At 45.7% G+C, this 25,800-nt stretch overlaps 1 protein-coding gene and 1 long non-coding RNA gene across 25 annotated transcripts in view; one reads left to right on the top strand and one right to left on the bottom strand.

Moving 5' to 3' along the window:
* The window catches only part of LOC135969688 (uncharacterized), a 93,512-nt gene extending 76,006 nt beyond the window's left edge, over positions 1-17,506 (bottom strand). For all 4 annotated transcript variants that reach the window (XR_012430969.1, XR_010585066.2, XR_010585065.2 and 1 more), the window contains exon 1: positions 16,874-17,506. This is a non-coding gene — a long non-coding RNA (uncharacterized lncRNA). The remainder of the gene's footprint in view (positions 1-16,873) is intronic.
* DGKG (diacylglycerol kinase gamma) overlaps positions 16,246-25,800 on the top strand; it is a 214,029-nt gene continuing 204,474 nt past the window's right edge. For all 21 annotated transcript variants that reach the window (XR_012430965.1, XR_010585063.2, XR_012430967.1 and 18 more), the window contains exon 1: positions 16,246-16,534. The gene's annotated coding sequence lies outside the window, so the exon portion shown is untranslated. The remainder of the gene's footprint in view (positions 16,535-25,800) is intronic.

The following is a 25,800-nucleotide window of genomic DNA, read 5'->3' as shown; positions in this document are numbered from 1 at the left end:
TCTGGCACTGGCTGTGACTAATTATTATTTTAGAGAGACAGCTTAACACCACCTGACCATCACCTGATGGTTGCCTGACATTTCTGGTGGAGGGTGGTACTCTCCTGCCCTGCTCATGTCTGACTAGCTACCTACTGTAACAAGAGGATGGGCTAGAGGAAAGGGAGGCAGCCCAGATTATAGCTTGAGTTACTGGTTTGCATTCCCTTCACCCTGTATTCCATGTATCATTGCATCCTGGCATCTGCCCCAGCACATCATGAAAAAATACCCACCCAAGTTTATCAGTGATCTCTTGGTGGTCAGTCTCATGGGCCTTTCAAACACTTCCATCATTCAGTCAAATAAATACTAACAACATGCTATGCAAATGCATTGTGCTGAGTGACTCAAGGATTACAAGGGTGCCAGACCTCAAAAAGATTGCACTCTATGGGGGAGAATGACAAGAAAAAATGTAACTAGAATACAAAGGAGAGTAAGAAACACAGAAGTACAGACAGCTGTGAGGGTGGTCCTCACCACTCACCTCTCTCAACCTCCTTCTCCTCACGCTACTCGTCTTTTCTATGTGCTCTTTCCATTCCCATGAATGAAACTACCTCCCTGACAACCACACACCATTCAGCATTTCAGCCCAGACCCCTCTTCCTTAATTGAGTTCTAATCATTTAGTTGCCACTTTGATAGCTACAAAGGTTAATTTTACATGTCAGCTTGACAGGGCTAAGGGATGCCCAGATAGCAGGGCAAACATTACTTCTGGGTGTGTCTGAGAGGGTGTTTCTCAAAGAGATTAGCACCGGAATCAGTAGACTGAGTATGGAAGATCACCCTCACCAATGTGGGTGGGTGCCATCTAATTTGTTGACAGCCTGTATAGAACAAACAGGAGGAGGAAGAGAAAATTCTCTCTCTCTTTTCCTGAGCTGGGATATCCATTTTCTCCTGCCCCTGACATCAAAGCTCCTAGCTCTTAAGCCTTTAGACTACATCTGCAGGTATCAATGGCTTTCTTGGTTTGCCAGCTTGTGGATAGCAGATTGTGGGACTCCTCATCCTCCACAACGGTGTGAGCCAATTCCTTTAATATATCAATCAGTCTATCTATCCATCCATCCTTCTGTCAGCTCTGTTTCTCTGGAGAACTCTGACTAACACAATGGCCTTCAAAACCAACATGTTCAAAGCTATACTCTCCATCTTCCTGCCACTAGCAACACCTTCTAGGTGAAAGGTGGCATTGTTCACCAGTTGCCCAAACAAGAAGTTTGCTCTTCCCCCTAACACCTTTCTCTCCCTCATCCCCCAAATTTAATCAGTCTCCAAAATTCTTTCAACTCTTTCTCCTGGATATTCCTTGAGCACATCTGCCTTCTCATCTCTGCAGTCACTTGGTCTAGTTCCAGCCAGCCTTTCTCTGGATTGTTCAATGAGCCTCCCAGGTGAGCTCCTTGCCTCCACTTCCACCCATCTCTGATCAGCTGTTCACACTTCATCAGAGTACTCTTTCTAAAAGCAAAAAATCCGAACTCATACTTTCCATGCTTAAAATCCCCATTGCCTTCAGCATAAAAATCAAGACTCCTTAGCCTGACCCACAGGGCTTTTCAAGGCCTAACCTCAGTCTCATCTCTCCTCCCTCTCCTTCTCCCATTCTGCATCACATCGTGGTTTATAATTAGGGTGATTGAATAGCTTCTTCATCCAAATTAGGATACTTATGAGAGAGAAAGGAGTCCCAGTCCTAATTATGCTGGGATAAACTGGGATTCTCCATGGCAAACTGGGATGTATGGTCATCCAATCCATATGGCCATACCAGCACCCAAATCCATAAGTTCGTCCCTTTCTTCCCAGAGCTAACTGGCAATTTCTCTCTGTGTCTCTTGGCTTAGGTTTTCAGAGCAGGAGGATCCTTTTGTCCCAGCTCGTCTTTTCAAGGCAAGCCCAAGTTATAGCCACTGGCCAACCTCTAGGTTAGTTGGCCATCTTTGTGTCAGGTGATCAAATGGGCCAGTCAGGGTGTCAGCGTGTGGGTTACCACATGGCATAGGACATGGGTACTCGAATGTTCATGGCCACTCACTGAGGTAAGGTTTCTGGGTGGGGACTCCCTTAGAATGTAGAGTATAGAGTAGACTAGAAGGTACTCTGAGTTATCTCTAGAGTATTAGTAATGCAGCAAATGTTTGTGGAATGAGTGGACGAATGAATTTTCATCTGCTTTTTTCTTTTTTTTTTTTTAAAAAAAGGGAGTCTCACTCTGTCACCCAGGCTGGAGTGCAGTGCCATGATCTCAGTTCACTGAGCCCTCCGCCTCTGGGTTCAAGTAATTCTCCTGCCTCAGCCTCCCAAGTAGCTGGGATTACAGGTGAGTGCAACCACACCCGGCTAATTTTTGTATTTTTAGTAGAGAAAGAGTTTCTCTATGTTGGCCACGCTGGTCTGGAACTCCTGACCTCAGGTGATCTGCCCACCTTGGCCTCTCAAAATACTGGGACCACAGGTGTGAGCCACAGTGCCCGGCCAATCTTCTACTTTTAAATCATTCCCCCCCGACCTCGATATCTCTCCCGGTCACTCATTCTCTCTCTAGCACTGACATTTTTCATGCTAAAACCATAATTTCAAAAGCCCCAGAGCCAATGGAATGTCAGGCAGGCACTTACCCTGGCCAAAAAAGAAACAGACAGGGTCGGTGTTGGAGGATGGGTCTTGAAGGTAATATAGGGCAACGATGAATAGCAAGGCTTTGCAGGTTCAAATCCCAGCGCCACCACTTAGTAACTGAGTAACTTTGAGCCAGTTGCCTAACTTTTCTCACTCTTGGTTTCCTTATATGAAAAATGAAATAAGACTCATCCTAAGGGACTTATTCAAAGATTAAGTAAGATAAAGTATGAAATTAATGTCATGATATTCAGTAGCCACCATTATTATTATTACTACTGAATGAGGAGAGGTTCAGCCCAACGTGACATACTTAGGCATTCTGTAAGGGCCTATCGATCACATCCTGTGCACTCTAAAACAAAACCTACAAAAAACTTTTCCCAAATAAATAGGCAGCCTGGCTGACTCTGAGTAAATCACATGAGGGAATCACATGAAAAATGTATTGTATTCTGCTAGAAGCAGCAGGAGAAACTCTTTATCATCTCTGACCATTAGAACTTTTTTCTTTTCTTGAGCCAAGATGTATTTCCTTCTAACTTTTGGCTTGTTGTCTCTGATTCTATCTCTTGGGTCCTTCAAGGGAGTTCCATGGAACTTCCTTCCAGCCCCATGGAATCAGCTGGAGCTTCTGTGATCTTCTCCTCCACATAGGCCACAGATGGCTGGTCCAAGAGTGAGCACTTCAGTCATGTCAATCAAATTCCTTCCCTGGGATTTTAAAAGTTAGAACCAAGACAATATATCATTGTTTTTTGCCATCTACAAAAAGTTGGTCTGGAGGGTGAGAGGATAAGGCTGAAGTTCAGAAAGAAGCAGAGATAAGATTGGGCTTAGGAGGAGAGGGGAAGGGGAGATACAGAACTGATGACATGCGATCCCTGGTTCCAGTTGTTCATGAAGTCCATTCATTTCCCTGTTCTTTCTGCAGCTTGGTAATTCAGAGATTTGGGTTCACTTTCTGCTGTTTCTTCTTAATAGAGTTTTGGCTAACATGGAACCACAATGGATTCGTCAGACCTTTCTTCCCCAGAATCCTCATCAGATGTTAGAAGACAGCTCTATGTCCTCTGCCCGTGAGTCCTGCTCCTCAGCATGGTCCACTTAACTCTGTGTAGCGTTTAGAGGGGGCTCATTGGGGCCACATAGAACTTTGCCTTTGTTTCAGTGTTGGATTTATATTAAAGGCTTTGTATGAACAAATGATTTTGTGGTTTAAAGATATTTGAAAATAATTGCCTTGATTTTAAACTATTTGAGGCAGAGCCCATCACTGTATTTTCAGTGTTTAAAATATTGTGGCGCACAGCAGAATCAATAAATGTTAGATAAATGAATGTATTCATTGGGTTTAGCTTCCTTCAATACCTTGGCTGTTCTTTGAACACACTGGCCTGTAAGTCCCCTGGAGCTGTCCTTATCCACCCTTTAAAAAATCTCCTCTCTTCCTTGGGAATATTTGCTTGGAGGTAATAGACCTGGACCAGACATCAGCAAGGTCCCACACAGTTCCTCCTCATACCCCAGCCACTCTGCCCAGCATTTATCAGCACAGCCAACTTGTCAGCTGGCTAACTTGGAGGATGTCTTTTCTCCCCAAATTTTCTTCTCTCTTCCTTTCAAATCCTGCTGTGCTGTTATTCAGTTATGGAAACAGCAGAAATCATTTTAGAAAGGAAGCCAGCTGGTTCATTAGTCTGATTAAACTCAAGCAATGGAATCTGAGCACAGTTCACATGATGAATGGTTTGCTTTCTCCTTGGCCCCAGTGAGTTTTGCAATGATTATTAATCTTGGGGCTCAGTCACCCCTCACATCTGCAACATCCTGTGGGTCAGAGAAAAAGGACAGGGCTACAATGAGATGATGTCAGGGCTTTCTGAGTCGCAATGTTTCCATCTCCCCCTCTTCCTCACTGCAGACCTGGTGGACTCCACAACGTACACCAGGCTCCTCTATTCTGTCTTAAAAACCCTGATCTTCAGAGTCAGAGAGGCTTGTCTTTAAAGTCAGATTTTGCCACTTAGCAGCTCTGTGATTTGAGGCTCAGATTCCTCACTTAAAAGTGGGGACAAAAACATGTATTTTGGCCAGACACAGTGGCTCACACCTGTAATCCTAGCACTTTGGGAGGCTGAGGCAAGTGGATCGCTTGAGCCCAGGAGTTCGAGACCAGCCTGGGTAACATGGTGAAACCCCGTCTCCACAAAAAATACAAAAATTAGCAGGGCGTGGTGGTACATGCCTGTAGTCTCAGCTACTCGGGAGGCTGAGGCAGGAGGATCATTTGAGCCCACGAGATTGAGACTGCAGGGAGCAATGATCACACTACTGCACTCCAGCCTGGGTGACAGAGCAAGACTCTGTCTCAAAAACAAAACAAAACAAAAACATATTTTTCGGGAAGCCACAAGGACTGATAACTACTTAAACTTCCAAACGAAGTGGTTCAAAATGTGTGGAGCACAGGAAGGAGTGTGAAGAGGTGAAAAATGGCTCAGAACAGGGTAAGCAGGGGCCAAATCACAAAGGGTCTTACAGGCTGGGCAAAGTAGTCTAAGATTTTATATTGAAAGCATCAGGGAGATTGTAACAAGATAAAATCATGGGAGAGTGATATGATTAGATCTGTACTTTGGGAAGCTCATTCTGACTGCAGGACAGAAGGTATAGATTAGGAGACTGGACTGGCACAACAATACTTGTGGCAAGGAAAATGACCAGGAGGCCAGCACAGCTGTCCAGGGAGAGAGGATGCAAGCCTAAACGCAGGCGGGAAGTGCAGCAATGAGGAATCTGCCTCTTTCACAGCAGATTTGGAAATCAACAAGAAAGCAAAATGAATTGTCATTGCTCAGGGACTGAGGGTGAAAGGGGGTCCAGGAGAGGAGAAAGGGGGCCCAGGAGAGGGAAAGTCTCAGCTAACCTCAAGGTTCCTAGCTTGGGTAAATTTGCAGAGAGTGGGAGCCATTCTCTAAGGAAAGAAACACAAGGGAGATGCAAATGTGTGGGGCACTAGGATACAAGCTGAATGTGGGACATGTTGAGTTTGAGGTGCTATCTTCAAATTTTCCATTTAGTAATGTGGAACCCAATATGATGGGAACAACTGGGCAGACCCTGTCTGAGGAGGCCACCTCCCCAGGACCTATTTCTGGGAAGATGAACAGCCAGAGTAGCCAAGACCAATATTTGTGTATCCCTCCAGTTTGACATTTTTTTCCTGGGAAGTCCTTTTGGAGGTTATAGCAGTGATGGCTGGGTTTAGAAATGCTCCTAAGTTTCCTACCAAGAAATCTCTCTCACTGTACAGAACACCAAAACCTACCATTTCTTTTATTTGGCCCTCACCCTGCAGGTATGTCTGTTGCAGATATGCTCTTTCTATACTGGTTTCAGGTGTGGAAGGGGGAGTGCAGCAACCCCAACAGAAGAGAACAGCAGCAGGTTTGTGCACCTGCAGAAAGAGGCCAGAGATGACCCCAGATGACGGTTGCTATTTAGGGAGGAAAAACCACAATGATGAGGAGAATGTCAGGGAAAAGCAAAGAGGTAAATAATACACAGGGACAATGAAATAGAAAAAGAAAACGCGACGAGCAACCTACATAAAAAGAAATTCCCAAAGTGGTCTGCAATGGGAGAGAAAAAGAAAATGGACCTCAAAGTTACCTCCAGAGGATGGCTTGGCACAACAGAAAGAGCACAAACTGGCAGGCCGCGGTGGCTCATGCCTGTAATGCCAGCACTTTGGGAGGCCAAGGCAGGCAGATCACGAGGTCAAGAAATCGAGACCATCCTGGCCAACATGGTCAAACCCTATCTCTACTAAAAATACAAAAAAAAAAAAAAAAAATAGCTGGGCATGGTGGCACGCACCTGTAGTCCCAGCTACTCCGGAGGCTGAGGCAGGAGAATCGCTTGAACCCAGGAGGCGGAGGCTACAGTGAGATGAGATTGCACCACTGCACTCCTGCCTGGTGACAGAGCGAGACTCAGTCTCAAAAAAAAAAAAAAAAAAAAAAAAAGCACAAAGTTTAGAGCCCTATCGTCTTTGGTTCAAATTCCAGGAGAAAACTTGGTTGTGTGACTTTGGCCAAGTTGTGTCAACTCTCTGAGGCTCAGTTTCTTCTTCGACTGTAAAATGCTTATACTAATACCTTCCTTGTAGGGTCAGGATGAGAACTGGCCCAGCAAGGTGACCAGTGTAGAGGAGGGGATGGGTTAATTTCAGTAGTTGTTACTGCTTTTTTTGCCTCCATTTCTCCTCTTCCAGCTCCTCTGGGGTTGGTTCCCCCTGCTTCACCACCACAGGAATGATCCTGCACCCCTTTGGGGCACTCTGACCAAATGCCCACAGCTCTAGGAGGATAGTGATGGCAGGACACCCCCTGGATATATCTCCCCACACAATGAGCTCTGGGTCCCCGCTTGGTTTGTGAAAAATTGATTTTGGCATCAGCTTCTCTGGATTTTGAAAACATGTGGTGACTACGAGGAGAAGCAGCAAGGTGGAAGGAGCCTAGGTCCTGACGCCCGACAGGACTGAGTCTGCTTCCTGCTACCCCAGGTGTGTGACCTTGAGAGCCCATCTCACTTCCCAGACTTCAGGGTCTTCTCTCCCTTACAGGGCGATCGCGAAACTAAAATGGCATAAGAGAGAGTGTCTGGCACACAGTAGGCACATGATGAGTGTCTTCATTCTTTCCCTTCTTTCCTTTCTTCTCTGTATCTTCAAGTTTCCAGAGAATATTAGAAATTAATTAGAAAACTGTATAGGACTCAATGACATCAATCAATTTCTTAAATTACCATTAAATATAATTGTCAGCAGAAGAGAGCCGAAAAACACACATCCAGAATCCAACAAAATGAGCTGAATCTCACTCTGTGGATTGATGGCAAATTGGCTGAGTTCCTATTCCTCCCTTTTTTCTAATGCTGCAGAGATGAGGCAACACCAGCACCCAGGCCGCAAAAGCAAATGTCTCAATGTATTGGTTTTTCTAGTTTAATCCGTTTCAATTATGAAAAGCAGACAGTCATCTATAACAAAGTAGCCCAACGATAATTTGAGCTTATCCACAACTCAGCTTTGGGAGTTCAACTTGGGACTCTTCTCCGTCTCCATTCACCACCCAAACACAAAAGGATAAACAACATATTTCTACTGTTTATTCCTTTTTTATTTTTTTATATTTTTGTCTACTGTTTATTTCTATATTAACCAATCATGAAAAGATCATGGAGTTGCAGCCTACATTTCTATAAATTATAATGAGCAAACACGGTACCAGTAAAAAAAAAAAAAAAAAAAAAAAAAAAAAAAAAAAAAAAACCTAAAGCATGCAGTGATGTGCTTCAAGTTTTGCCTCAAGACCTGAGGAGGAAGACACAAGTTTATTCTCCACTGACAGTAATATTTCTGTGGGAAACTTTTGAAAAGAGCCATGTGGCTCTTTTCTTTTTCTACCAAAAAAAAAAAAAAAAAAAAATTGCCAGGCATGGTGGTGCACAACTCTGGTCCCAGCTACTCAGGAGGCTGAGGCTGGGGGCTTGTTTGACCCCAGGCAGTCAAGGCCGCAGTGAACTACGATCACACCACTGCACTCCAGCTTGGGAGACAGAGCAAGACCCCCATATCAAACAATTAATCAATAGAATTTCTGGTGGGTGTTTGGGACTTCTCTTTCATTCTCCCTCCACAGACTGTTCAACTCTGTCTTCTTTAGACCTTTAATCCCACTGCATCTTCTTACCACCCATTTCTCCCCTGTGTGGTTTGTAATTTTTGCTCCACCATGAACCCCTCAGAGACAAAAACCAACATCCCTGTCTGAATCGTGTGGGTAACACAGCATCTACTCACTGGAAGTGCCCAAGAAGCATTTGCTAAATGAACAAATTCACAAATGAGAGGAAAAAAAGAGTCTACTTTCTATACCTCTAATTTATATATCCCTAATTGGCAAAACTCCCAGAAACATCTAGAAATTATTTACAGAATAAAGTAAGTTATGACACTAGCCAGAGGTCTGTGAGACGGTGATTTGGAAAAATTCAGAGCCCCCCCCAGTCTACATCCTTCTAGGGCCAATTGTAAAAATCTTTTTCTCAGGAACAAATAACTACGAAAACGTTAAAATACAGGCAGTTCCCTACATAGGAACATGTTGTATTCTGAAAGTCTATTTATGAAATTATTGTTTGAAATTCAGAATACACTTTCTCATAGAACTGTGCTCAGAAGAGTAACTGACAGCATAGCTCCAACTCAAGAGATTTGCAAAGGAAAATAATAGGAAGCACTAAAGCTATACTGTGGAATCACCCTTTTCTTTTACACATCATAAAATAGACATATGGAATGGGTCAAACTACACTGTAACTTTTGGACAAGGAGCAATACTTGGAAGCAATAAAATGAAATTTTAAATGGTTTCTTTTTTATTTATTATGAATGCTTTTACTTGAGAAAAAAGCACGTTGTATTTGCAGTAGCTGCTGAGGTTGAAAGGGATACCTGAGGAGATGCTTAAACCAGGCTGTCCTGCTCAGACTTCAGGGCCTGGATGAATCACCTGCAGGGCTTTTTCAAAATGTAGATTTCTAGTCTCTCCCTCTAAGGAGGCATATTCGGTGGGTCTGGGTAGAGCCCAGAAATATGCATTTTAACAAGCACTTGGGAAAGTCTGACCCAACCGATGTGAGGACCGTGTCTAAAGAACGGCTAGCCCAGAAGAGATGCCACATTGCTTCTACCTGGGCTGAAGTCTCATCTCCTGAGACTGCCTCTGTCTGTCTGGTACAGAACGATGCCTCCTCTCTCATTCTCCCAATTCCTTCTCCAGTGGGAGAAGAGGGCAAGTAATGACCTGTCACTCCACAGGCTATGTATAGAGTCAGGGATTCAGGGTAAACAGCATGGGTGAGAGATTAAAGAGATCCTATCACTCATTCAACAAACATTGAGGGCTGAGATGCAGCCAGCATGTGGGTGGTTGAAATAACCAAAAATTTTTGTAGGGTGGAAAAATAGTCTCTGCCCTGAGTACTGCTCTCGCAGGTAGTAACCTCCTGCCAGTAGCAGCTACCCCAGTGAAACTCCCCATGGGTTGGGATTAATAACATCTTCATAAGATGTGTGTGTATAAAGTGCTAAATACATTATAAATGCTTGATAAATGTGTATTTATTTCTATTATTGTGTTGCCCTGCAACTATATTAAAATACACTCAGAGAATCAAGACAAAGACATAAAAAGATATAGCCAAGCAACAATAAGCCAGTTTTATAGAGTACAGTTCAATTTGTTGACAAGTGCTGTAGAATGAAAATTAAGGCAAGTTCAGTGTGAGAGAAGCTCTCTTAGAAGAAGTGCACAGCACACTGTGGCTTCTGGTTTCTAATATTGCCTCCACCACCAACAGGCTGGGAGATTCCCAGCCATCCGCCTCTGTGTAAAGTGAGGATGGTGGTTCTCTCCTCACAGGGCTCCTGGGAGGGTTAACGTCCAAGTCTGCATAGTGCCTGGCTCATGATAGGTGCTCAGTGAGAGGAAGCTCTTTAGCAAGATTTGAAAATGGGAATAAGCCTTCCTGTAATTGTAGAATTTCAGAGCCAACAGGGACATGTAGCTGTCTTCTTTATATTCAGTTTCATATGATTGATCCCCTACTATGTGCAATACTCTGTGGGTGATAGAAAAACAATTAAGATGTAGTCTAAGGAGGATAAATTGCTGTTCCATGGAAAGGGCGGGACAATGGGTATGAAGCATATACAAGTAATTGTAATATAAGGCAGTCTGTTGTAAGTACTGGAATAAATTATAAACAAGTTTCAATGGAAGTACCAGAGAGAGAATAATTAACTTCAACTGGGTGGATTTAAAAGGCACTATAGAAGAAGCAAGAGAGAGGGAAAAAGGCAGTTCTCCCAGCTGTGGGAGTAGCCTGAGCAGGACAGGGAGGGAGCAGGTGCAAGGTGTGTTTGGAAGACGAAGCCGGGCAGCCTGCACACCGTGTCCTTGAAAAGCTTACCGGACGTGCAAGTGGATGAGTGAGCTGGGACCACTTCATGGAGGGCCCTGAATGCCATTTTAGGGACTCTCTATTTCGCTCTATTTAAGGCAGTGATAACAATAATTCCATTCATCCAGAACCTACCATGTGACCAATCCTATTGTAGACTGTTTATAAATATTTCTTCTATCTTCCATAAAAGCCTATGCCTAAGTATTATTATGTCCATTTTGTGGATGAGGGCTCTGAGGCTTTGAAGGCTTTTGAACAAAGAGAGGACTTTGGGGTCTAAACTCTCAGAAGTTACTCCGGCAGCAGCAAATGGGAAGAACGGATGAGAGGTGTTGGCACTTGGGGCTCCTTCAATTGCTAACATGTGGTGACATTTTGTCCCCCTAAATTGGTTAACGGGAGATAAATAAGTGACCAGGATTTCTAAAAATAGACTGATCCTTTCAAAAGTTTTGTGGGCTGGGCAGGCTTTGAAGCAAATGGTCATTTAGGGAGTTAGAACCTTTTCCTCTCTGTGGCTCTTCCCAGGGTTCCCCATGAAAAGCTTCCCCTCCAGGGACCACAGTGAAGAATTCCACAGAATTTCTGCTATGACCAGACATAGCAGAAAACAGACCTGGAGTAATGTAGTGAACCCAAATTAGCCTTTTCACAAGCTCATTAAAGAATAAAGTTTAACATCCTTTGCCCAAAATATAACAGAAAGAAGAAAGCCTTCTTTTTTCTCCCTACTCACTCACACCTCCTTCCCCTCTTTCCACCATCTGTCTCCTGATAGGCAATCATCAAAGCAGGATCTTGGATGGGTAGGTGTCTCCTTCACTGTCAAGTAAACACAATCAAAGTTCCTGGGAAATCCACTGTGGGCAACTCCAGTGACACTGTAGAATTCCAGACAGGGGGCAGATGTGCACTCTGGTAGTCCTGAAGTCCGCCCGCTCCTTTCATGTTAAAATATGACTATATTTAGGAGCGTGTAGACAGAGTTGCTGACCTGAATTGCTGTTTCTTAGGAAGCAGACACATTAGCAAGTAGTGTAATAATTAAGCTTTAAAAAATAGACTACCTTAAGGAAACAGACTATCTTCAATAACTATATTTTACACTTTTGCATAGCACTTCTAAAACATTTTCAAATAAGCTTCTTCATTTAATCATTGCCCTGAGATGCACGTATTACTATCCCCACTTTGCAGAAGAGGAAATTGGGGCTTAGAGACTCAGATCTAGCTCTTTCGACTCCATCTAATTCTAAATGATCTATTTATTATTCTGAACCCCATGGCTTCTCCTTTGTGTTTTCTTCAAACTTATCAGTTGATATTGTGAGAATTTTCCCAGCTTGCCTTGTGGAGGGGCCCCACCCAGGCAAGGGGGCAGTACTTAAAAGTTGTTCAGTTGCTAGTACAGTGCCAGAAAGGGTTGTAGGGACCATTTCCAGCCTTCTTATTTCACTAAGAAGAAAACTGAACTGAGGGAATCACCTGCCTACATTCCCAGGACTGGATCCCAAATTCCGTTCATGGCAGAACTGTGACCAGGAGCTCCTGGTTCTCCTGTTTCCAACCCACAATCTCATTCCATCACAGCCTCTACAGTCAAAGCCAAGAGGAAAGTTAAGGTTAGGACTTGGCTAGTATCTGTTCCCATCCTGTCATTGCTTGATAACACTGAAAGATCCTATTAATTATGAGATCATAAAATATCAGGTGGAAGACAGCTTGGAGATAATCTGGTATAATCCTTTGTGTTCTGTACATGAGAAAAGTGAGGCCTAAAAAAGCAAGCAGAGCCCCCAACCCCAGCCCACCTTGCGGTTGGTGACTCTGAACTCAGCTATGCTCCAACTGTCAAGTGCTGTTCACTCAGCTTGTCAGAGACAGTGGGACTAAAAATTTCCAGACACAGGTACCTGACTCAGCCCTCGCTTTGCCTTGGCAATGGAGATCAGGCATCAGCTGCTGGCTTGGATGATGTGTTCCCGGAGCAACATGGTGAGTGTGAGCTGCCAACATTGAAGTCTCAGGGAACGTAAAGTGTTGAACCAGTTAAACATCCAAAAACGTCCCGTCTCTCAGAAACAAGGGTGACTCATCACAGCGCTTGGGCTACAACTGGGAATGGCATTAGGGTGGCTGTGGGGGCTAAAAATCCATCCTCAGAAGCCCCCAGCTTCCTTTCCTCTGGCTGTATGTTCAATGGTCTTTTCTCTGGCTGAGAACCAACATATACATGCTTCACTGCCAAACCCTCCTCCTCCATGAAGCCCGCCTTGACTCTTTCAGCCCAGAGGAGGTCTCCTTTCTCAAGCCCTGAGACTCTGCCCTGTACAATTTGGCACTTGATTCCATACTGTCATTCACTGTTTCTTAACCCAGAGGAGCGTTTGTTTTATAACTGACACGGATTGCCAAATCTTTGAGGGGAGGCACTAAGCTTCCTCCTCTGTATCCTATAGTATGTCTCAGGGTGTCTCCACAGAGCAGAGACATGCTCAGACTCACAGATAGTCCTGACCTCAAGACTCTTTCTGCTTTACCTTATGTTTGCACATACAGCAAAGGCCCAATAAATCCTCACTTGTTTCACTGTAGCTTCTCCCTTTTCAAGTAAAGAACTCAGTTGCAGGGCCTCTGTCAGCCCATGCAAATTAGAGAAAAGGCATCTCTCTCTCCAGGCAGAGATGACCCTGCCAGACGCAACCCCGACATGTTGTGTGACTGGGCAAGTGGGGCATGAGTTGGATTTCAGCCCCTTAGCTGGGTGCCCTGTGCAGCGAGCCACATAAGCCACCTGGGCTCTGGCTCCTCGTGAAAGCAGCACCAAGGACTCCCTCCCCACAGTGCTCCATTCGGATGGGGAAGGCCTACCTTGGGAAAGCCGGCATCAGTTACTTCCCAGCTTGCTTCCCAGCTCATTTCCCGTCAAAAACAAACAACAAAAAATCCACACCTGCCATAGCTTCTCACTATGGAACCCGAGGTCTATGCTCCTGGAAGAGCATTTGGAGACTCCCACAATACTGTCCCATCCTTCCTTTCTTCTGCTGGGAAGACCCAGAACTCACCATGAATTGTCCTACTTCTCTGCCTTTGCTTTCTCCCAGCCTAGATTGCCCTTGTCCTATTGATCTTTGTGTGAGATCTCTATTCCCCTTTAAAATTCGATCCCAAACCCTACCTCCTCCATGATGCCTCTATTAGCACTAACTGTGCTTGGTGCTTCTTCCCACCCCATCCCTCTTTGCCTTCCACATTGCTTCAGCCTCTATTACCACCTTTTCCTCCATGTTATTAGCATGTAACTCAGTCCACACAGCCTTCTCTGAACTCATCCTGCAGCAACCCAGATGCATCATTTGGCTCCATCTTGATCCCAAAGGAATCCATTTGCAAACAAATTGGTGAACAATATTGACTTTACGAATAATTTCTTTCATAGGACCAGGGGCTTTCATAGCTCACCCCACAGCAAACTACTTACCAATCTATGCAAGCATCTCCCCTGTCCAAATCCCTGGACAACTTGGCAACCCTGTTGCCTGTTCTCAGGAAAGTTGTTTGGCAACCCTGTCCTCAGAGCTCCTCCCCTCTCATTACCCTTCCCCAATGTGCTCTCAACCAAGCTGAGGCTCCACACTCAGTCTCTGCATGTCTTCCCCATTTGTTCCATTCAACTTGTTTCCTTCCTGTCCTAATAAGCAGAACAACTCAATATTGTCCTAACTCCTACTTTCAAACATGTACTCCAAGTCCATTACGTTGCTCAGCCAAACACAGAGTCTCCTTCAGTTTAGCCTTCTTTAGAACGAGTTAAGAATAGACAGCCAGAATGTTTTTCTTGTGACATGTATGTTCATTTTCCTCCACTGAGCATGCAGTCAAAAAAAGCAAGGATTGTGTCTTCCACACCCACGCAACCTAGCACAGTGAAAATACATACAAGAAACCTGTGTTCAGGGCTCCCCTCTTCCAGGGACGAGGACAGTTCTAAGTCCTTTCTGTCTCTCAGTTCCTCTTTCCTCCCAAGTAAGGCCCAGAACTGGAGTTACGGGGAAGCACCTGAAGACAGAGTGGGAGTTTAATAAATAGCTGTAAAATGAATGAGTCAGTGACTGAAAAGGAAACAAGAAAGGATAAAGGAAGAACTTTGAAGGCACCCTCACCAAGATTATTTCAGTCTAGCTGAAGGGAACTTGGAGAACCGACCCAGGGTGATAGAATGGATAAGACCTGGAGGATAAGAGGAGTAGCAAACACCGGGTTCTTGTATCAACTCTGCCTTCATCACTGTGTGGAAACTTGAGGAGATCTCTCAGCTCTGTTTCTCATCTGTCTCACCAGCCTGCCTGCAGATAGCCCAGTATGAACACCACCCAACACGGTCCTCAGGGCTGTTTGACATTCATGTTTCAGGCTTCTTCCCCAAATGCGCAGACTCCCAGAGCCCCTCGGCGCCTCCACACTCTGCAGAAAGCTTTTCTTGGCTACAGTGCTGGTCCAGGGACCTTCACTGCCCACTGGCAGAAAAGAATTATCGGCTGTGGAAATGAGTAAACTCCACATATTTTAAAGATGACAGTCTAAACTCCTAATGACTCTAAATGTGGTGTGAAATGGACAGAAGTCATCCTGCTGTGTGACATGCCTGAAATAGTGTCACCACCACCATCACCCCCCACGTGGACATGCACGTCATGGAAAGAGAAGCAACAAGTCACAGTGCCTCGGCCAATGTAGCTCCCCTATTCCCCCCCTCACCCCCAGCCTCTTTTCTGTGCTTTTCTACATTTTTAAAAAAGAAGGGATCTATTTGTTCTGCAGGAATACTGTCCAAGGTCACCTAAAAGCAAAGGAGAATGGGAATTAAACACCCCCGGAGACCCGACCCATCCATCAGAGTCCAGCTCAGGCAGGCTGTGCCAGTCTCCACCGGGCTACAAGGAGAAAACCTTTTCAAGTTGAACGGCCACCAATCCACTGCCACCGAAGTCAAGGCTGTCAGAAACATCCCTCTGGACAGAGCCAGTGATTTGGAGCCTAGAGATACTGAGTTCCTGGGAAACAAAGAGAACTTGTTGATTTTATATTTTTATTTTTTCTTCGATTTGGTCTGGATATTACGGGAACCTTGACCGGAGTTGAGAAAAGGAAACGCCCAGTCGGTATTTATTAAAGTTATCCTTCGCCTCCGGGGTCAGGTGCTCTCTGGTACCCACCACTGTTGCGTACTCTCCACACCCCTAAGCCTGTAACTCCTCCTCCCAAACCAAAGCCCTGACAGTAAAAAAAAAGCGTCCTAAAGATGCCCGCGCCCAAGTTGCGCCAAAGGGGTCAGGTTCCCATTGAGCGGATCCACGTTCGTGTGTGCGCACGCGTGTGCATGTGTGGGCGCGCGTGTCTGTGTGTGCCGTGTGTGTACGCGCGCGCGCCGGTGTGTGTGGCGGGGGCGGGCTCTGCGCCCGGGGGCAGGGCTCCGCAGTAAGAGTGGCAGCTGGACTTGCCAGGCTGCGAGGGGCAGGGCACAGAGCCGCAGTGCCGTACTAGCGGGCCACGGAGATAGACGGCTTTGGAGCTGCGGAACCCCGAGCACAGGGTGAAGACCCCGGCGCTGCCAACCACAGCCTGGCCTCCTGGTCTCCGCAGCACCCACTCGGGCTGCATCCCCCTCCCCCGAGAGGGCTGCGCGGGCGGGAAGACGCCCAGACGCCAGCTTCGGTCCCCCTTCTGTCTCTCGGTTCCTCTTTCCTCCCAAGTAAGGGAATAAACCGCGAGGAAGGAGCGCCCCGGGCCACCGCGCAACCAAGTGTTGCCTGGTGAGGTAAGACGGCGGCCGGCGCGGTGGAGGGGGTCCCCGGCTCAGGGAGCGCCCGGTGCAGCAACTTGGAAAAGGAGGGCAAAGCGGGAGCTGGTCCCGCGGCCAGGGAAGGGGCTGCAGCCAAAGCCACGGCGCCCACGCCGACAGTTCCACCTGCCACAAAGCTCTGCAGGAAGGGATGCCCCGCTCGAGGGGTGCAGGCTTGGGGAAGGCACAGGGTGGGGCTCGGCTCTCCCTGCGACTGAGAGGCCCCTCAAGCCTCAAAGCTGTGCGGGTGGGAGGCGGCCTTTCTCCAGGCAGTTTGCGAAAGCAACTGGTCGGATTTCCTTCTTCTAGTCTTACCTTGGCTCCTTGATATCCAGTTCGCGCTCCAGGCAGTCGGAGAAGCAGGGGCTGTTTTTCCTAATGTCTGGCCGCCAAAGCCTCCGACCGTCCCGCGGGGTTCTAGGACTTTGGGGGCACTCCACAAAGCCCCCGGGCAGGGCGACTTAAAGCGAAGCTGAAGAGAACACGGACACCTCAGAAGATAAAGGAGGGAAGGGTCAGGAAGAGAATCTAAGGTTGATCTGTGTAGTCTCAGAGTCACAAGATGTTTCTGTGTGTGTTTGTGTGCTGAGGGGTGCGTACCCAGAGTCACCTGTGGTGCCTTCGCAGACTCCACCGGTCCTCCTCCCCTTGCCTAGCCTGAGATTTTCTTCTTTTGAACTAGTGGAGTAGAATTAGGGGAAGGGGCTGTGGAGTTCTAAAAAGCCCTACAGGTGATTTGACGTGCTGCCCCCATCCCCACCATCACTGCAGTGGAAAGCGTGGGACCAGAGCTAGAACCACCTCCCAGATTAGAGGGATCCAGCTGCGGAACTCAGGGCGGCGGTCGAGACCCCTCCCCTAGTCGCCCCCCGCGGCGGGAGGGTCTGCTGCAGCGCCAGGCGATTTGTGGCTGCGCCGCAGTGGTGCCCGGGAGCGCTGTGAACCCGTGGGCGCGCTCTCCCGCGCTGCGCCGCTACCTCCTCGGACTTCATTAGCATATGATGACCTCTCTGTGGGGAGGAGGGCCTGGGAGGGCTGTTTGTCATTCCTTTATTTCGAGAGCTTGGGGGACAACACTTTGGATCTGGAGGTGAACACCGGGGGTGTCATGATGAGAGACAGCGGTCAGGACACAGGACTGGAAACTGACCCCTGGTCTTGATGGGGGAATCAACTTTGTTATTTTGGTGCTTGGGATTCTCTGTCTGTAAAATACAGCTGGCAGAGCCACTTGCTGGCACACAGAGCACCCTGGTTGTCAGTGAAGGAAATTAGATCATAGAGGGCAAATGTCGAGGTTTGGTCATGAACCCAGGCACAGACACACACCCCTTTATGTTTTATGTCCCTCTCATTCCAGGCATGTGTCTGACATAGGAAAGTACTTCACTGTTTGTCATATTAAAAGGCTACATTTGCTGGAGATTCCAGTCCGAATATAAATTATACTCCTTAAATAAAGCGGCTGCAACTAAGCTAACTTCCCTGTCCTACTCCTGATCTATGTCTTTTTTGCCAATCACCCCACTTAACGTTTACAGCCAGCACTATAGGCATTACTACAGGTATTTTTCTGGGAGGGGCTTTAGAGTGGGAAGCTAGTAGATGAATCTTTCCTAGCTTAGAATTTTATGTAGTGGTTGGTTCAGATCAACCAAGACATGGGGAGAAAACGATAAACATCTGCGTGTCTTGAAATCTAGACTCTCAGAGATGGGAGTAACTACTAAGATCATCTATTCCAGCTCCCCCAACCTCTCCAAGTCCCCAGGCAGCACCATCAACAGATGGCAAGGATCCCTCCAACCTGGACACTCCCAGAGGCCCAGGCTGTGCATGTGTGAGCCTCTGCGAGGAAAGAACCCAGAAGCCAGCAACTGTTCCCTCTCCTACTGAGGGGAGTTGGTGGATGCTGGCCCCACCTCCTCCCCTGGAAGAGAAGGGAGAAAAGGGTGGGGAAGTACCCTTTCTTTGTGGTGAAACTTTAAAACTTTTAAAATGTCTATCTTATTGTATTACATCATTATAATGTACTCTTTTGGTATAAAAGTATTTCATGTTCATTGCCAAAATATTGGGAAGTTGAAAAGTATGCAAAGAACAAATCAATCACCCTTGATCCTACCACTCCCATTCCACACTGTTAATATACCGGCATATTTCCTTTCCATCTATTTTTATGCCTTGAAATCATACAGTCCATACAGAGCCAGCATTTACTGGGTGCCTAAGAAGTATACTTTGCATGCTGTTAAATTTTGTATGCATTATGTCCTTTAATCCTCAGGAGGCCCTCTGAGGTGAGTACTATTATTATCAATCCCATTTTTCTAGGGTTGCATTTTTCTAGGGTTCTAAGAGTTCAGGTGACTTGTCCAAGTTACATGGCTAGTACGTGGCAGAATCGAGATTCAAATTCAGGTTGTCTGACTCAAAAGTATGGTTGCTCAGCCTCTGTAGCTATTGCTTCTCTGCTTTTCTTCTGAGTTAGTGTTGTAGCAAAAGACCTTTCATGAACATTGTTTTCCTGGCTGCATGTTATTACACTGTCAGTTATTTAAGTTGCTTCCTGTCTTTAGCAACTACAAATAACTCTGGGCAAAGTCTTTACTGCACACATTTCCCATTACTTCCTTTGGATAGATTCCTAGAAATAGATCACCAGGCTAAAGGGCATGAATGTTTTAAGGCTCACAGTATCTATGAGAAGCCACATTTCAAAAAGGGTACACTAATTTACGATTCCATTCACCAGAAGCAACTCAGCCATAGTTAAAGCAGATGACCTTTAGGAATTCAGATAGGCCAAGGCCTCATATGACTAAAGCCACGTCACATGAGCATTCTTCAGTCTCATGGAAGGAGTCACACATAGCACCCTGCTTTACACACTCAGGAGGGATTCTGGAAACCATACAACATAAAGCTATACCTGTTTTTATGTGAGCAAGTATCAGCTGCAGAATTCTCTAGCTAAATGTCACATACTAACTTTGAACAAATCAAACCATCATGTAAAATATGTAAAGGTGTATAATGTCCCACTTCTCCATACAAGTAATTATAACAACCTCACTCCTATGAACGCGCATCATGATCACAGCCAGATTCAGCAAGCTTAACCCATCAGCAACAACTTCTTCACACACTGGCCATATTCAAAGAGTTGTTTATTTGTACCAAGTATCAGAATTCCACAGCCAAACCACAGTGAGAGCTGATGTCACTTTATAAGTAACAGAGTTCGTCTGACTAAAAAAAAAAAATCACGGCTAGTAACTATTAATAGTAATAAAACAATTTAAAAATAAGTTTATACCCATCATTTAAAAAAAAAGTCCCCAGGTAGAAACAAAATGTGGCTGGAAGAAGAGAGATTGAATTAGGCAATACAACACACACACACACACACACACACACACACACAAACACACAAGGGTTAGAAGAAAACAAATTGGCCCTAACTACGAGTCGTTCCTGGAGCCTCGTTGATCTCCAAGCCACCTCTGCCACCAGCAGTGGGTTTAGTAGCCCTGGAATATAATCTGTTGTTGCTCCCACTCTGAGATCAACTTAAGCAAAATTCAGCTCAGGTCCCTAAACATCCTTCAGGGAAGCCCAGCCTAGAGACTTCCTGAATCTGTAACACCTGTGCATAAGCTTACCTCGCTATGGTGAAGTCGCTTATTTGCATATCTCCCACTGAACCATGAACCCCCGGAAGGCAGAGACCATGTCTAATTCTTTTCTGTATCCCCAGCACCTGAGATCCATAGTCAACAATTAAAGGGGATGAATGAACAAATAATAGGATTTTCCAGGTCCTGTACTGGATGCTTTATGTGCATTTTTCTTTCAGTGTACCTTATTCTGCTCAGGCTAGTCAGTCCCAGAAAGGTACCTGAAAGGTGTCTAGAGCTGTGCTGTCTGTTTTCACATGTGACTATTTCCATGTTTAACTTTAGTTCATTAAAATTAAACGAAATTTAAAATTCAGTTCCTCAGTTATACCAGTCACATTGCTAGTGCTTACATGCTGCATGTGACCTCTGGCTACCATATTGGAGAATGCACATTTAGAAGATTTCCATCATTGCAAAAAGTTTAACTGGACTGTGCTAGAGCATAAGCTTGGTGCAAGCAAAGTGTGTGTCTCTGTCTGCCTTGTTTTCCACTGTGTCCTCAGCACTAGCACAGTGCCTAGCCCAGAAGAGATGAGGGAGAGAAAGATAAAGGAGGGATGATGGTAGTAAATGTTGTGGTAATATTAACAATAGCACTTATTGGGCGCTGACTCTGCATCCCACATTGTGCTATGTTTTGTACATGCATAGCTTCACCTGATATTCACGTCAGTATATACCTGGTATTAACTCCATCTCATAGATAAGGAAATTGAGTCTCAGAAAGTTTCAGTAATTTGCCTGTGGTCACAAAGCTGATAGGAGAGACTGAGATTGAAACTCAGGTCCATATGATTTCAAGCCTTTTCTCTTTATTTATCTTCTCTTTTTTCTTGGACCTTTTGCATTTCTGCCTCAATAACTGCTGTGTGTGGTGATGTGGATGAGGATTGCCACCATCGTGGTTTCCTGGGAAATCAGAGAAAGGGGACTTTTGAAAGCTTTCCAAAAGAAACAATGGGTATAATTTATGACTCTGAATGACATATCAAGAGTGCAAAATTTTGCTCAGGGTCTCAAGAGAACCTGTCCCTGGATGGGTGAGGGAGGGAGAAAGGAACCCACCCATAGTGTGGCCTGACCAGGGGACCAAAACCTACAAGAGCAGACCCAGTCAACCACCATAGTCTGTGCTTCTCCTCAGGGAGTCCTGAACCAGCTCTCAAGATCTTGCAGCCCGTTAATGGGGTGACTTGGCTCTCAACTCCCTGGCCAATGCCCTTTTCACTGCTCCACCCTACCTCATGAGCCATTTGCTCCAGTGCCCTCACTATTATTATCATCACTCTTGTCCTAGTTTTCTCTAATTTCTTTATTCTTAAAAATAAGAATAAAGTGCAAAATTTCAAGGGAGTCCTAATCAGCATGGAGAAGACTGAAATTACCACCTCCTCATTCTATTTCCTATTTCTATTAAAACTCTTTAAGGTCTAATTATGAATCTATACCATTGATACCTGTTGAGCTTAATATCACCTGAAGTAACCCAGTTCTCTTTTATACCTGCTCTTGAACTGGAACTGTGTTGCCCACCTGCTCGCCTTCACCCCATACTTGCCCATACCCCCTCAGAGTCACTCTAGATAGAGACTGTGCAGTATTTCTCATTTTATCTTGTTCAGTTCAGTCTGCCTTGCCACCTCGCCCAGATAATTCTGGCCGTGATTCTATCATCCAGTGTATTTACTGGCCCTCTCAGCCAGCTTCCTACCATCTCTGAATCTGATGAGCACGACCTCTTCATCTAAGTCATCAATAAGTATAATGAACACCATAGGATTCTGAGGCATTCCATGCATGTTTCCTAAACGTAGATATTAATTCAATAATTAAACAGCACTTAGAAAATTTATTCAGCTTTCTGTGCTACAACCGAGCCCATATTTCTTCCTTTTTCAACATTATTAGAGGAATCTTATCAAAGGTCTTGATAAAGTCCAAATATTCTTCATCACTGGTATTTCCTTGATCTTCTGTCCAATAATCTTGTCAAAGAAGCAATTTTGTTGGTCTGACATAAACTAATTTCAGTGATTCCATGTTGGTTCCTTGAAATCACAACTTCAATCCGAAAAGCTCATTCCAAATCCCATTCCAGAATGTTTCCTGGAATTAACATCAGTACCTCAAATTAAGACATTTTTATAGATTTTCCCATTTTAAAAAGTAGAACTTTATTTCTCATGAAGGTGATGGTAGTGGTGGTGATGATGGTGGTAATGGTGGTGATGATGGTGGTAGGACACTGATGCTGGTGCTGGTAGTGATGATGGTGGTAATGGGGGTAATGATGGTGGTGGTAGGATGGTGATGCTGGTGTTGGTGGTGGTGGTAATAGTGGTGGCAGTACTAGGGGTGATTATTGTGGTGGTGGTGGTAGTGATGATGGAGGCAATGATGTTGGAATGTGATGGTGCGGGTGATGATGGGGGGGTGTGATGGTGGTGGTGGTGGGGTGATGGTGGTGGGGGTAATGGTGGTAAGGTGGTGGTGGTGGTGATAGTGGTGATGATGGTAGTGGCAGTGGAGGTGGTGGTGGTGGTGGTGATAGTGGTGATGGTAGTGGTGGTAGGGGGTGACAGTAATTGTGGTGATGATGATCATGGTGGTGGTAGTGGTGTTGATGGTGGTGGTAGCAATAGTCGTGATGGTAGTGGTGGTGGTGGTGATGATCATGGTGGTGGAAGTAGTGTTGGTGGTGGTGGTGGTGGTGATAGTGGTGATGGTAGTGGTGGTGGGGGGTGACAATATTGGTGGTGATGATGATTGTGGTGGTGGTAGTGGTGTTGGTGGTGGTAGCAATAGTCTTGATGGTAGTGGTGGTGGTGGTGATGATCATGGTGGCGGGAGTAGTGTTGATGGTGGTGGTGGTGATGGTAGTGATGGTGGGGGGGTGACGATATTGGTGATGATTTTGGTGGTGGTAGTGGTGTTGATGGTGGTGGTAGCAGTAGTTGTGATGGTAGTGGTGGTGGTGGTGATGATCATGGTGATGGTAGTGGTGGTGGTGGTGGCAGTGGTGATGGTAGTTGTGTGGGGAGTTGACGGTGGTGGTATTGATGGTGGTGGTGATAGTTGCGGGGGTGATGGTGGTGACAATTATAATGGTGGTTGGGGGTGAGGTGATGATGGTGATAGTAGTGGCTTCTTTACTGTATGATTCTGAACAAATTAAGGAGCATGGTCTAATTACCTCAATTGCACACTGTCTCAGCACCCTGGGATGTTATTCAATTAGGATAAGAGATATATATTAATTTGGGACAGATCTAAGAATTTCTGGCATCATAGAAAACGAGATCAGAGAAACAGCCAAGAGAGCATCTGGTTCTAAGCCTTCATCCTGAGAAGTAAGGAAACCCCCATCAAAAGATGTGCCCTGCCTGGGGTTACCCAGCCAGAACAGGAGCCAGGGTCTTGCCACTCTGACCAGTGCCTTCTCCAGGGCATAACTCCTCTTTTCACTTTCTTTTCTGAAGAAGCTTAAGGCTTTGTTTCCTGCAAAAATATCCATTTCTCCTCTTGGAATTCGCCTCTTAAGTCACTGATGCTTCAGTGAAAGTTAAGGATTCTTTCCTGGAATCATGATGTGTAAGAGAAAAGAAGGAAATAGCTTAAGAGCTCTCATTCTCCAAGTGAAAAATGGAGGCATCTAGAAAAGTCTGCCGTGGCAAGAAAATGGATGGAAGAGAAAAACTCAATGGCCACACAGCAGCTGACAAAACCCAGACTTGCCTGCCCAGTTAATCATTTGGGTCCATCACTCCTTTCTGTGTGGTTTGCATAGGAAATTTTCTTCTCACCTGGGGCATAAACAGTGTCGTCTACACAGAAACCAAGTTTTCACTTTGCTGATGGCTGATCTGGGGTGAAAGTTCCAAGTAGCCAAAGGTCAGTGAGGCCACTTTGATCCTTAGATGCTGAAATACTTGAAATGTTTTTGGCCTAAATGTTTCCATTTCCTGCTGCATTTCTCCACCCCTCTGCTCTGGGAACAGTGGCTCATAGTACTTCACCAGCTCCCTCATGCCCCTGCCTTGAGGTTAAAGTAAATAAGCTAGAGAAAGCTCTTTCCAACTCCCATAAGGCCAGAGTGTCCCTTCCTTGGGAGTCACACAAAATGGTTACTCTCATCTAGCCCCCCAAACTCCCCATCCTAAAGTCTCATCAACAAGGATGTTCCTGATCCCCAGAACCCGACATAAAGATATTCACGGGTGAAAGTCAGTCTCCTCCCTTTTCTCATGCCAGCATGTCCAGCAGGCCTGGATGATCACGAAGTGATCTTTCTCAACTATTAGGAAGCCAGTAGCCATATGATTCTATAGGGGAAAAAGTCCCACTGTGCCCCAAAGACCACATTGTTCTTTAATCCCTAAATTATGCAAACCATAGCAATGCTCTCCTGAGGATGCTCCATCATTTAACCAATATTCAATTAGTAAATATGTGCTCAACACCCACTTCATGCTAGTCGCAGGACTCATTTCTGGGGATAGGACCAACTGGGTTTCCAGGAACTGAGTGGAACAGAGTGTGTGTGTGTGTGTGTGTGTGTGTGTGTGTGTGTGTGTATGTATATATAATATATATATATTGTTTTGAGATGGAGTCTCGCTCTGTCGCCCAGGCTGAAGTGCAGTGGTGCAATCTCAGCTCATTGCAACCTCCGCCTCCCAGGTTCAAGCAATTCTCCTGCCTCAACCTCCCAAGTAGCTGGGATTACAGACACATGCCACCACATCTGCTAATTTTTGTATTTTTAATACAGAAGGGGTTTCACCATGTTCAGGCTGGTCTCGAACTCCTGACCTCAGGTGATCCGCCCTCCTAACCTCCCAAAGTGCTGGGATTACAGGAATAAGCCACCATGCCCAGCCAGAGTCAATCTTTAGATGAGAGTCAGGGGAGGGTCACATCCCCAGCCCGGGAAGGTATTGGACCTAGGAAATCAGGTAACACTCTCTGGAGTAGATGAGCTTGAACTGAAATTTAAAGGATGCGTGAAGTTAAGTGAAGGAATGAGGGTAAGAAATTCTAGGTAAAGGGAACCATGTATGCAAAGCTAGTTCTTGTTGTCTATACTTCAGTGTTGCTGGAGCAAAAACTGTGAGTCAGGAAGTTATGGGAGATGAGTCTGGAAATGTGGACAGGAGCTGGGCCATGGAGGGTCTCATTTGTCACATTAAAGTGTTCATTTTTTTTTCTTGTAGCTAGTGATGAGCGGAGGGGCACTGAGAACTCATAAGTGGGGACTGACGTGGCCACGTTTTAACATTAGAGCAACCTCTCAGGCTGCTGTCTTGGAAGGAGAGAAGATGGAAAGTGAGGCTGCCCCTGAGGGAGTTCCAGGCAGATGAGGACTAAACCAATGGCGGTACAGGTGGAGTGGGGGAAAGAACTTGTAACTGAGTGTATGTGAGGGGGCTGAGGGAGGCAGAGAAGCCAAAGGTGGCCACCAGGCTCCTATACCTTGGAGGATAGTGGTTTCATTGACCAAGAGAATCTAGGAACAAGAGCAGGTGTGGGGTTGGGTAACGAGTTCAGTTCAGGGCATGT

This window comes from Macaca fascicularis, chromosome 2, assembly GCF_037993035.2.
Source record: "Macaca fascicularis isolate 582-1 chromosome 2, T2T-MFA8v1.1".
Taxonomy (NCBI): domain Eukaryota; kingdom Metazoa; phylum Chordata; class Mammalia; order Primates; family Cercopithecidae; genus Macaca; species Macaca fascicularis.
This window is presented reverse-complemented; position numbering and strand designations above follow the sequence as displayed.